The sequence below is a fragment of the Lissotriton vulgaris genome, chromosome 10, assembly GCF_964263255.1.
Source record: "Lissotriton vulgaris chromosome 10, aLisVul1.2, whole genome shotgun sequence".
Taxonomy (NCBI): Eukaryota; Metazoa; Chordata; class Amphibia; order Caudata; family Salamandridae; genus Lissotriton; species Lissotriton vulgaris.
Genome location: NC_141698.1, coordinates 292,243,214 through 292,256,473, shown reverse-complemented (window position 1 = coordinate 292,256,473; position 13,260 = coordinate 292,243,214).

The following is a 13,260-nucleotide window of genomic DNA, read 5'->3' as shown; positions in this document are numbered from 1 at the left end:
GACAATTTTTTTATTAAGAACATGTTGTTGGAATCCAATATTACTGATCCTGTTAGAATTACGAAGGACCCAAAGAAGGTTTGTTATAAGTCCTTACAGTGGGTTTTTAAACAGAAAACACAGCTCTTGAAATTTTATGGCATGTTTAAAATTAAGTAGTACCTAGGATTTAATAAATTTTAGCTTCGGAAAGAGGGGCCGTTTGGATAAAAATTTAGTGATACTCTGGAAGGAGAATGGGTTTGAGAAAATTGAGGTCTTTTTCATAGGGAATAGATAATAATAATAATAATTATTACGCACTTATATAGCGCACGACTACCCGTAGGCATCTCAGCGCTTGTACGAATACCGCCGAGGAACCCTTCCTGGCCTTTCCGTGTGAGGAGCCCACTCCTGGGCACCCCCAAGGTGAAGGCAGGCATCCTCAGCGTTGTTGGGGCTGTTGTAGAGATTAAGCAAGCTATTGCCCAGAGGTGCAGAGTGGGGCTTATGATCAGAATAGGCACTGAGGCGAGAATTATCAGGTCAGAAGAAATTGAGCCCGAGACCCAACGAGGCAGGAATTGAACCCTGGTCCCGACCAAACTCCTGCATCAGAGTCTGCCGCTCTAACCATTGAGCCACACTTCTCTAGATGGAAATCCTGGGAGGAAAGATATAGGTAATTTATTTTATAAAAAAGATCTGTCTATAGCATTAAATAATCCAACACAAAAGAAGATCAGTACTTGGATTAAAATACTAAAAGAAGACAACGTAATCGACTCCTCCAATAAGATTATAGAAAGGTGGAAAAAGAGGGAAGACATTGAAATTAGCAAGCTGACATGGGATAAGATTGATAAATTTAATAAAACCATCTTCCGCGGTGCTAATTTTAAACGTATGCAATTTTATAATAAATGGTTACTTTATAGAACTCCCTCATTCCTCCACAGTATTTATCCCCAAGTTGCCGATAAGTGCTTCCGCTGTGAAGAAAAAGGCACTTGGAAGCATATCGTTTGCCCTTCCTCTGCCTGTCCGTCTTAGTGAGCTGGTGCTGGGGCCCGAAACAGCCGGAAGAGTCCAGTGACCCGTGCGAACGGGATCGGTGCTGACACCTCTTAGGCTTGTGGAATTTGCTGAAAATCCGTTTGTACCTGCAGGAATATCTGGATGCTGTTCAGCGTTCTAGTACCTCCACGCCTCTACATCTCAGCCTACTCCTCGCGGAACCCGCTTCGCGGGTCCCTCATCGTTGGTAACTTTTACCCCAGGACTCTGATCCTAAAGAGCGGGGTACTTTCAGTGGCTGCTGTGGGTGCGCGTTGCAGAGCAGGGCTGCGAGCAGTGAGACCAGGACTCCAGTTCCCAGGAGCCCTTGCCAGTTCTAACACCTGTCACCTGGCCCGGTCTCCCTGCTCGCTCCACCCCACCGAACAGTACAGCTTTAAGAATCCCGCGTATCCAGCTGGCTTTTGGACTTTGCTGAAAATCCGTTTGTACCTGCAGGAACATCTGGCTGCTGTTCAGCGTTCTCGTACCTCCACGCCTCTACATCTCAGCCTACTCCTCGCGGAACCCGCTTCGCGGGTCCCGCATCGTTGGGAACTTTAACCCCAGGACTCTGATCCTAAAGAGCGGGGTACTTTCAGTGGCTCCTGTGGGTGCGCGTTGCAGAGCAGGGCTGCGAGCGGTGAGACCAGGACTCCAGTTCCCAGGAGCCCTTGCCAGTCCTAACACCTGTCACCTGGCCCGCTCTCCCTGCTCGCTCCGCCCCACCAATTATCTCTTCTACAACTAGACTCTTCCACTTCTGCAGCGCGGGAGCGCGCCGGACGAAGCCCGGGCAAAGGGCGGGCCCTCTTAGGCCCTCAGAGGCCGAAGTAGGCTGGGATGGGCCCACTCTCTTTTAATTTCTATCTTATTTTATTGTCTTTCCATCCGTTCTTGTATCAGATATGTAGTTTCAGCCTCACACAGTTCTTCCTGTTTAATTTCTTTTTAGACATTTCTGTATTCACCTTGAGGATTGCCTCTGCTATTTCTTTATTTTTGTTTTATCTTTTGTTGTACACGTACCGTTTTTAAATGGGTCTGGAAAAGTGCCGGGATGCCCAAGGGTAACTGCGCGCTATATAAAATTTTAATAATAATAATAATAAATACAATTATGACAGCAAAAAAGCTCTGTTCAGGGAGACTTTTGGTAGGAAGGTCTTGTGCTAAAACCAAATCTAACCCTCTTAGAAACAAGGAGGTCCAAAACCTACAACTAAAGGGCCAGTGTCAATTATTCCAATTATGGGAGCTACCTAAAGATAAGAATATGACTATAGATATGGGTGTAGTAGGTTCCCTTGTGGGGTCTCCCAAGTTGGTATTTGTGGGGTCCACACATGGGGAAAAAATCAGACATGAGCTGTGAGGAAATTAATTCGATAAAATCTACTGCTTCCCTTCCTACTAAATTACTCGCCCCTAGTGCTGAGCGTATGTTGCAGAATATTACCCTTATAATGCCTGGGGTCAACCTGAGTCAAGAACTTGCAGTTGGTCCCAACCAAAGGGAAGTGGGAAATGAGGACTCTCAAATGTTAGATATTGATCTGGATCTTTGTGGGCGCTACTTAGCAGATGGATCTTTGAAGCTATTCGAGGCTACTAAAACCCCGCTAGGCTCCATTCCCTCGGGTCTCCGACTCTATAGCAGCACCCCTTCTATCAAATCCCAAGATATTACCTCCCTGTCTAACAACTCAAATAGTCCCGAGCTGAATATATCAGGTATCCACACAACTGTATTTCCTCGCCAAGAGAGCTCTGATAAACCGATCTCTGAGTCCCTGATTGCTTTAGAACATCTATTGTCCTCTATATTACTGCTATTGGGTAAATTTGTGAGTAGCAATGATTGTGTTCTGGAAACAGTTACCCAGGTATTGAAAGTCCTAATAAACTGGGAAAAGATACCCAGTATTGACCCTTGAGGTGGTTTGCAAGGGCCTAAAGCCGGTGGTGATGTTTCGACCGGAACTGGGCCCGTAGACTCTCCTCTCAATTCAACCCAGAACATCCCACCTGTTTCCAACGCAAATGAGCTTTTATCAAATGTGCTTTTGTCAATCCCTAAATCTTCAGCATACAATTGTATTTCAGACGTGGCACTTGAAATTGCAGAAGATATCAGTAAAGAAGTTGATTTAAATTCCGTTAAAGAGTTTTTTCCTATCTTTGCCCAAGAGTCTAAGGAAGGGGGGAAAAAGAAAAAATGGAAAAGCCAGTAAAGCGTAGAGGAAAAAAGAGGAAACCTTTCCGCAGAATCAAAAAAAGGAGGCAGAGACAAATAATCTTTGATGATGTTTCAGACCAACATGTTAAGAGTAATGATAATATTTCTTTGCTGGCTACCGTTGGGACTGAAGATGGAAACCCGAAGCAGGGACCCACATGCAAAGAGATGATGTTCCAGCTTCCCCTGTTGAGTACAACGATATCATTTCCAGTCATACCGATCCCAATGTAGGATTCCCCATTATCGGATTGGAGAGGTCAACGATCCCTTTTCCGATTGTGAAGATGACAAAATCTGCTCCTGGTTTTGTATCGGCCGTCAATCCTACTGCTCTCCCCTTTTTTGCTCCGATATAAGATGCAATCTGCTCCAATAAATCCTCTGGAATCCCAATAGAGGATAGTATAGATACATTGACGTTGGATTTCCTCCCTCTCTTTGACACTGAATTAATAATGAATAGATCTTGGCTCCTTAGATGTTTTAAAGAGATGGAGAGTTTGAAGTTAATCCAAACTAGTGACATTGATCTGGTCTCAATTTTGAATGTTGAGGCAGGTTCTTGTACTAGGGTAAGGTTCTATTCCAAACTTATTGTGAACCATATTTTGAAGCAGGCTGAGAATTTTCAGAGTCGTGGGATCGATGTAATGCCTTTTTTTCCATCTGTAGAGTGGATTTCTCTGATAAGAGGCCCTGTGGCTTGAGACAAGCCGGTCCTTCTTTCCCTTTTGAGGATTTAAAGATCAGCTTTTCTAAATCTAAACGTCTGGTAACACATGTAATCCCTCCCTCTTTATCCCTAAATGGAAATAGAGTAGATGATGCTCACCAATGGAACTGGTTACCAGGCGCTTTATCAGGTAAATCTACGGACAATCCCAAATTATTTTCTCATCTTTAGCAGCAGCTTAAAAATTATCTCTTGGAATGCCGCTGGAATCAGGAATAGCCCTGAAAAGATACAGTATCTTTATTCCTTGAAGGCTAATGTGATTTGTATTCAAGAGACGTGGTGTGTGGATAAATTGATTGTGGGTAGGGATTACATTGTCCTAGAAGGAGGGGCTGTCCCCTCAAAGAGAGGACATGCTAAAGGGGGAATCGCATGCCTGTTATCTAATCGGATAAAGTGGAAATATTCACACCACTTAGATCCCAGTAACCTTTTTCAGGCTGTGACACTATTTAATTTTGAAAATATGGAAAAGAAATACCCCCTGGTATTAATAAATGCATATACCCCCCCCCGATGACTGTTTCAATGGAGTGTTAAAACAAGTTTTTGTCTTTATTAAACAAATTAAGGATACATCACCCTCCCCCCATATAATTATACTGGGGAACCTTAACTGTAAAGTTTCTAATTTAAGCTTGGATCTATTTAGAAACAGGCTTAAAGAGGAATATTTTCAGATCCCACAAGCTCTTTTTCCAGTAAAAATTAGAACGAATAAGAGAGGGAAATTGCTCCTAAAAGAATTATCCGAAACCAAGGGTATAATAGCTAATGGAAGGCTTCCCTCTGACACACCCGCACTTTTTACACACAAATCCAACGTCAGTGAGTCGATATTGGACTATATAATCGTTGATTATTGCTTTTTCTATCTTCTAAGAGATCTAGTGGCCTCACAGACTCCTTTCAGTGACCATAAGGTAATTGTTTTAACTCTTTCTATAACTCCGCCCCCGGCTGACCCTTGGACTCTTAACGGTGATCTGGTCAATTTTGGGGCTAAATCTGAAAGATGTGTCTGGAACTCAAAAGCCATGAAGGGTCTGGAACATGTTCTAGATAAAGCACTCAGAGATCTCCATAATTGGCTAGGGGCCGAACTGATTTCTTTTGAGGTTTTTATGAAGGAGGTTACTCTGGCTGCAAGGAGATCCAATTCAATTATAAAAAAGCCCATACTCCCTAGGTCGGTCATTTTCTTAAATAAGGAAATAAATAAATTGGTGAGGGAACAATACTTGTTCAGATCCCCCGAAAGATATAAAAAAATAGCCCTTTTAAAAAGACGGAGACGAAGGGCCAAGATTAAAATACAAAAAGAGGACTCTTTCTGGATCAATCTGCGTGAGGCCGCAGTGAACGGGCACGCTAGATTGTTCTGGTCTATAATCGGGGAGGGTCGTGGAACGAGAGTTAGTTCTCGCCCTATCCATATATGTGAGCAAACCTGGGTTAATTATATTGTTAATTTATATGCCAGTAATGGGCTGGCGGCTGAGAATGTGAGCCGTTGCAATGATGGAGATCCTCTAATAGATTTCCCGTCCGAAAAAACCATTGAATTGGCTATAAAAGAACTCCGTCTTTCTGGTGCAATGGGGCCTGATGAGCTCCCTATATCTGTCCTGAAGCAGGACCCAGTTTCCTGGAGTAAAATTTTGTTTTTTATATTTAGATTTTGCTTCTTGAATAAATCTGTCCCCTTGTCCTGGAAAGGGAGCATTTTGGTGCCATTGTTCAAGAAGGGAGATAGGAATGAACCTAAGAATTATCGGCAAATCGCCCTTCTCGATGCAATTGGTAACATTTTCTCCAAATGTCTCCTATATACTATAAATGACTGGGTGGAGAGGAATCATATTTTACCTCTAGAACAGACAGGCTTTCGCAAGGGCCATGGCACATTGGATAACCTCACCGCACTTCAGATAATCTCGGATAAATATGTTAGGGTTCGAGGAGGAAGAGTATATGCGGCGTTTATAGATTTCTCCACAGCATTCGACAAAGTGGATCGGCCGCTGCTGTGGAGAAAACTAGCGCCTCTAGGTATGCCTCCTCTCCTGTTAGATTTGGTTAAGGCCCTTCATTCGGATACTTGGTGCCAAGTCCTACAAGGAGAGGAAAGGGGGTTATCTCAAACTATTCCGACTATCAATGGACTAAAGCAGGGTTGTCTTTTGGCGCCTCCGCTCTTTTCCTTATATATTTCAGATCTCCCTATGTTTTTATCTGCCTGTGAAGGTATCGCTCCGTCATTAGGGGGAACCCCAATCTCCTGTCTGTTATATGCGGACGATATTCTTATATTGGACCTTACGCCCAAGGGGTTAAATAATCGTCTGCATGCCCTACACCATTTTGCAGAACTTCATTATTTAAAGATAAATACGGCTAAAAGTCAAATTATGAGTATCTCAGGGAGGAAAAAAACAAAATATGAGAACTTTGGTTGGTCCGTACGAGGTCATAAACTGGAGGTGGTTAAATCTTATGTCTTCCTGGGGAAAATAATAACTGATAACCTAAGCGATAAGGACCACATCGATAACAAATCCCGGAAGGCCCTGTCTCAGGGTAAAAGTTTGAGTGCATTGTACTCTGCCACTGGGAGAAGACACTTTCCACATATGCTAGAGGTTTTCAGGGCAAAAATCCCGTCATCCCTTCTGTACGGTATGGAAATAGTTGATATAGGGCAATGTTTTTTTTTACATGTTGCAGAAGGTAAAATGTTATGTTTTTTTAGCCTCCACCAACACTGCCTGCATAGTGGCATCCCTGAGACTTGAGTTTGGCATCCGTAGTAGCTGGGCGCAGGGCTTGGCAGGGCTGGTGCGTTGGGTAACCAGCCTGGCCAGAGGGGATGTGGGTACCTTGAGACACTTAATGAATTCGGAATTGTTGGGCACTTTAAGGAAGTTCTCCTCTATTGTAAGGAATTTCAGGAAAGCTGTTGCACTTTTGCAATTGGAGGAGAGCACTCTTTTCACTTTAACTGCCGTACAGGTAAAATCACTTTTGAAACAAGCTTCGTGGGATCTCAGCTTTAGGCTGGATAGGGAATCTATACTCGCAAAGAAAAAAGTATCGCCCTCATTGATACGTGCGTATTAAAGCCCATGCAACCCTATGTCGCCTGGAATATTCCCCACGGCATATGGCGTTTCTGGCTTCTTTTGAGGCAGGATCTACTCCCTCTTAATAGGCTTATGGCTAAGTGGTATGGTTGCTCTGCTATTTGTAATTTTTGGAATTTGTCTATTCAGGACTTCATACATGTTCTTTTTGTATGTCCTGCACTTCGTTTATTTCGTCGTAAGTGGCTTGGACAAATTTGCTTGAAATTGAATATCCTTACAGCCAATTCTTTCTTATGTACTTTATATAATCCTCCTAATGAAATGTTCTGTTTTAGCATTTTAAATTTATTTAAATGTTTTTTAGATATCTATTAGAAGTTGTATCTAACTGTGTTGTGCTGATTACTTAGTAATTTCTGTAAAACTTGTTAATGTTTGTTATATTCCTATGAGTACTTTGTATTATGTATTTTTTTCTTTATGTGGACCTCTTTGGAGTTCCAAAACATAATAAACAAACTTGAAACTAGTAAGGAGTGCCCTAAAATACAGATATTCTGGAGGGAAATAGAAAAATATATTTCCACCACGATCAAAGCCACTATTTCTTTTGATGAGTTAACTTCAGTCCTAGGTTGTTCCCCGAGCCACACTCCACACGATGAGTCCCTATTAATAGCCTCTCTCATAGCTAAATCTCTTATTTTGCAGTCCTGGAAATCAGAGTTAGCACCAACCCTAAAGGCATGGAAAGTAAAATTATCATGGATTCAGGGTAGGGAAAGAAAATACGCATTGAGATCAGGGGCCCTTAAGAAGTACGATAAACACTGGAGTGTGTTTGAATCCTAGTTTGATTCTTTTTCGATATCTATTTTCAACAACTTCTTCTAATATTAATCTGCCAGATCGCTAATATGACAGTACTATACACATTGCACTTTATGAGTAAGTCTTAAATTGCTGAAATCTGAACAGGTTTTTGTATTTAAATGAAGTTAGTGTAAGAAGGATCTGGATTCTGATTCATATTTTTTGTATTAACTTTATTAATAATGTGCCATGCAAATGTTTTCGTATTTATGCACACGCACTTTATTTCGTACTGTATTAATTCTGCAGCTAATGTGTCATGTAATATTTATTATTTGACTATGAACATTATACAAAAAAAAATGAAACTTTTTCCTGTTCCAGCTTGTCCACTCACATACCTTCGGATAGGTTGAAAAGATGAGCATGTACATTCTTTCTTTTCATGAAGAAATCCATGATCAATCTGTTGTCTCAATTGCTGATATATTTCTTTCTGTTTAACATTTAGTTGTTCTTCCAAGTTTGCTAAGTCCATTACATCTTCATAAGCTTGATGCATTACTGTTTCCACCTCATTCATGGCGATTGCTGCTTCATTTTCAACAATTGGTTGTCCTAGTGGATCTTGACTCAGCGCAGCAGAACTTTGACGGTCTTGAGTACTGTCTCTAGAAATCTCATCTGCAATAGTAGCTTCTTGATCAATTTCATCGTTCAACATTTTCACATAATTTGCAAAAGCAGTACATTGTATGTTATCTTTACAAGCATTGAAAGAATCTTCATAGCTCTAAAAATCTCCAAGTAATTCCAATTCTGAACCCCAGGGTTTGAACAGTTGCAAAAGAGTCAAATAGTAAAATTCCCTTTTATCAGTAGTGTCGCAACTCAGTTTCCTGTTGATTAATCAAATTACCTTCATTTGTTTTACCAAACATCCTTCGGATCCAATCACTCCATATTTTCCATCATTGATGTTTTCAGTAGTATTCCGTTTAAAAGTGTAGTTTTGCAGCACTTCATAGAGACACATGCTCTCAAGATGATGACGTCTGTTTGGGTAATATGTGTCAACATATTCGTTTTCAAAATGTCTGTACTTTCTGTATATTTTTCTGCTAAATATTCATTTTCTTGCACAGATTTCAGTACCCGATTTCGAATTGCAGCAAGACCTATACTTACCCAAATAATTCTACTAGATTTAGACTTGCAGATGATAACCGATTTAAGCATTCGTATGCTCCAATTTCTTGATAAGATAACATCTTCAAACTGAAACTGTATAATTTCTTACTTAGACTCTTTTCATGAGAAATCTCTTCCCATATTTCTTTCAATTCCGTCTTTTCTGATTTTGTAATGTAGGACGTTACATATCGAGCAACAGCAATGGAATTGTCCGCAATATATTGAATATGCATGCTAGCATTCCACATGGACAGAATAACCAGATTGTAGTCATTTATGTATTTTGACTCTTCGCTGCTTCTTAAATTGCAGGTATATTTGGGAGACTTTCTTGTGATGACATGTCGGATAGCTGACATAAAACTGTTCACTCTTCCTTTGGATATTACAGGACGTGGTAATGCAAAACAATTTTTTGTATTAACTTTATTAATAATGTGCCATGCAAATGTTTTTGTATTTATGCACACACACTTTATTTTGTACTGTATTAATTCTGCTGCTAATGTGTCATGTAATGTTTATTCTTTGACTATGAACTCTCAATAAAAAATATTATACAAAAAAAGAAACTTTTTCCTGTTCCAGCTTGTCCACTCACATACCTTCGGATAGGTTGAAAAGATGAGCATGTACATTCTTTCTTTTCATGAAGAAATCCATGATCAATCTGTTGTCTCAATTGCTGATATATTTCTTTCTGTTTAACATTTAGTTGTTCTTCCAAGTTTGCTAAGTCCATTACATCTTCTTAAGCTTGATGCATTACTGTTTCCACCTCATTCATGGCGATTGCTGCTTCATTTTCAACAATTGGTTGTCCTAGTGGATCTTGACTCAGCGCAGCAGAACTTTGACGGTCTTGAGAACTGTCTCTAGAAATCTCATCTGCAATAGTAGCTTCTTGATCAATTTCATCGTTCAACATTTTCACATAATTTGCAAAAGCAGTACATTGTATGTTATCTTTACAAGCATTTCTTCATAGCTCTAAAAATCTCCAAGTAATTCCAGTTCTGAATGCCAGGGTTTGAACAGTTGCAAAAGAGTTAAATAGTAAAATTCCCTTTTATCAGTAGTGTCGCAACTCAGTTTCCTGTGATTAATCAAATTACCTTTGTTTGTTTTACCAAACATCCTTCCGATCCAATCACTCTATATTTTCCATCATTGATGTTCTCAGTAGTATTCCGTTTAAAAGTGTAGTTTTGAATCACTTCATAGAGACACATGTTCTCAAGATGATGACTTCTGTTTGGGTAATATGTGTCCAACATATTCGTTTTCAAAATGTCTGTACTTTCTGGATCTTTTTCTGCTAAATATTTAATTTCTTGCCCAGATTTCAGTACCCGTTTTCGAATTGCAGCAAGACCTATACTCACCCAAATAATTCTACTAGATTTAGACTTGCAGATGATAACCGATTTAGGCATTCGTATGTTCCAATTTCTCGATGAGATAACATCTTCAAACTGAAACTGTATAATTTCTTACTTAGACTCTTTTCGTGAGAAATCTCTTCCCACATTTCTTTCAATTCCGTCTTTTCTGATTTTGTAATGTAGGACGTTACATATCGAGCAACAGCAATGGAATTGTCCGCAACATATTGAATATGCATGCTAGCATTCCACATGGACAGAATAACCGGATTGTAGTCATTTATGTATTTTGACTCTTCGGTTCTTCTTAAATTGCAGGTATTTTTGGAGACTTTCTTGTGATGACATGTCGGATAGCTGACATAAAACTGTTCACTCTTCCTTTGGATATTACAGGATGTGGAAATGCAAAACGACATTTAGTAAAGAACTTATCCTTAGACTTGTACTTTCGTATTTTCCACATCAATGTCTTAAGTTGTTTCCTTCTGTACTTTTGGGTACAGCACATGTGGCATATTCTTCAATACAAGACAAAAACGTATCATCTGAATCTGTTTCGAATTTTGGGGCATCCTTGATCCATAATAGCATATGCATATGAGGAGCACCTCCTGCTTGATATTCCTTTCTCCAAAAGAAATCCACAACTTCTTCAAGAGGAGGATTTTTTTTATTGCAGATAAAAGACATCATAGCTTCAAATCTATATTTAAATACCTCATACATTAACAGGATACAAAGGGTATAATTCTCCAGGTGTCTTTTATTCAATATTTTTTGTAGTGGAACTTGCCTCTCGAAGAAATTCAAGTAAATCATCCCAAGCGTACTCAGCAAAACTTAGGGTAATGAACCATGTAGGAGTGCCTATGTTCCATAGCATACATTTCAGTTCGGCAATATAGGGTACCAATTTTCATTAGTGCCACGCTGACATGCCCTTGGATTAACCCGTTTCTGTGCTCATGACGAGCTCAGCTCGTCATGAGGCACGGTCGCGCTGTGCCTATAACGAGCTGAGCTCGTCATGACCGTTGTGCTACGCCCACGTGGGGATTATTTCCTTGCTGTGCTGGGCGTTACATTGGAACCGGCGTGGTCGTGACAAGCTCAGCTCATCCTGAGCACAGCGCCACCGTGCTGCATGATGAGCCGAGCTCGTCATGAGCACTGCGGTGCTGCACGCGCCCCCCTTCCCCCAGCACAGCAGGGGAATTAGCCCCGTGGGGGAGGGGTTAGTCAGCTGAGATTATAAATGATCATCCCTCTGGTGTACTTTACCCATAATCCTTTGCAGAAACATTTTGCAGATGTACCCCTGTTTTCAATATGTGATTGACTCATATGAAAGTCCACATAAGTCACTTTCAAACAAAAGATGAAATATATAAGGGATACATTGCTATATCTTAGATCTTTTGCATATAATCTTGTTGTCCGATATTCAGATGCAGGAATTTGCACAGGTCATTCATAATTTCGTCCTCCTTTTCCCGCTGGAAACAACTGTGGAAAACAACGAGCTTCCAAGCTCTCTTCCCATACACTCATGGGACTTCCCTTTGCTTTTTTTCATTTGAAACAGCTCAAGAGTGTTCACCATCACTTCTTTTGAATGAGGTGGATGTACACTGTAATGTTCATAAATTACTTCACTTCTTGACATATCCACTTTTTTCAATTTGTCCACTTGATGTTTAGTATCTTCTGCTAAAAGTATTTCTTCTTCTCCGATATACACATTTTTATAGTACTCATTGTTTTTTATTAAATACAAAGTCGCCTTCTGCACTTTCCTAACGTCCACTAACTCCTGCCAGATTTTCTTACTACTAGTAGGAACGCCATTAACTAGAATAATTAGTGGTTCATTTTTACACACTCTACACCAATAGTTTTAACATTTTTCTTTAAATCTAATGGTAAATATATAACTCTTCCCTTTAATCCTCTCTGTAAATCTGAAGGAGGCAATTTATCTGTTTTAGGCTCCATACGAACATTAGCCTGAAAAGGGTGCACACATTGAGTGAGAATAGACTCATAGGTATTTAAATCTATCAATTCTGGAGGAATAGCATCCAACTCTAGATTATTATGGACAGCTCTAGCGGGCATTTTATTCTCATCTAATTTGTTATAATATTATTTACAAATACGCTGATCAGAACCCAAATCAAAAGAATTTTCTACCAACAAATAAGTTGCAAATTCCTTCCACATATCATTATTTTCTCTTTCACTTTTTAAATACAGATCAACACTCCTAGTCTGATTTTTGTAGTGAGTTCGCCGGCAACAAATACAAGAGTAATTTGGCCTTTCACCTGAAATCACTTTAAACTTTGTAATTTCACCTTCAAGTTTTTTTTGTACAACTATGTTCAACATTCTCTTCAACATTCTCTTCTATTAATATCTGAGTTTATTCACTCTCTTGTTCAGGACCAAAGTAACAAAACTCAATATCCTCACCAATCTTCTTCACATCTGAAACTGACCAACGCAAAATAGCACTGTTCAACTCATTTAACTTTAGTGCTGGACTATTTGCATAATACAATCTTCTGACTAACTTCCGTATTTGAGAATGTTGTACTGCCCACATCCTGAAATGATGAAAAACACTTTGACAACTTTTCTAGAAAGCCAGAGAATGACCTTGCAAACCAGTATTTTTCCAACTCTGCAATGGTCTAGTCCTTGCAACATCTTAATCTTTTGTTTAACAATTTTTTTTACTATATTCTCGTAAGAAATTAC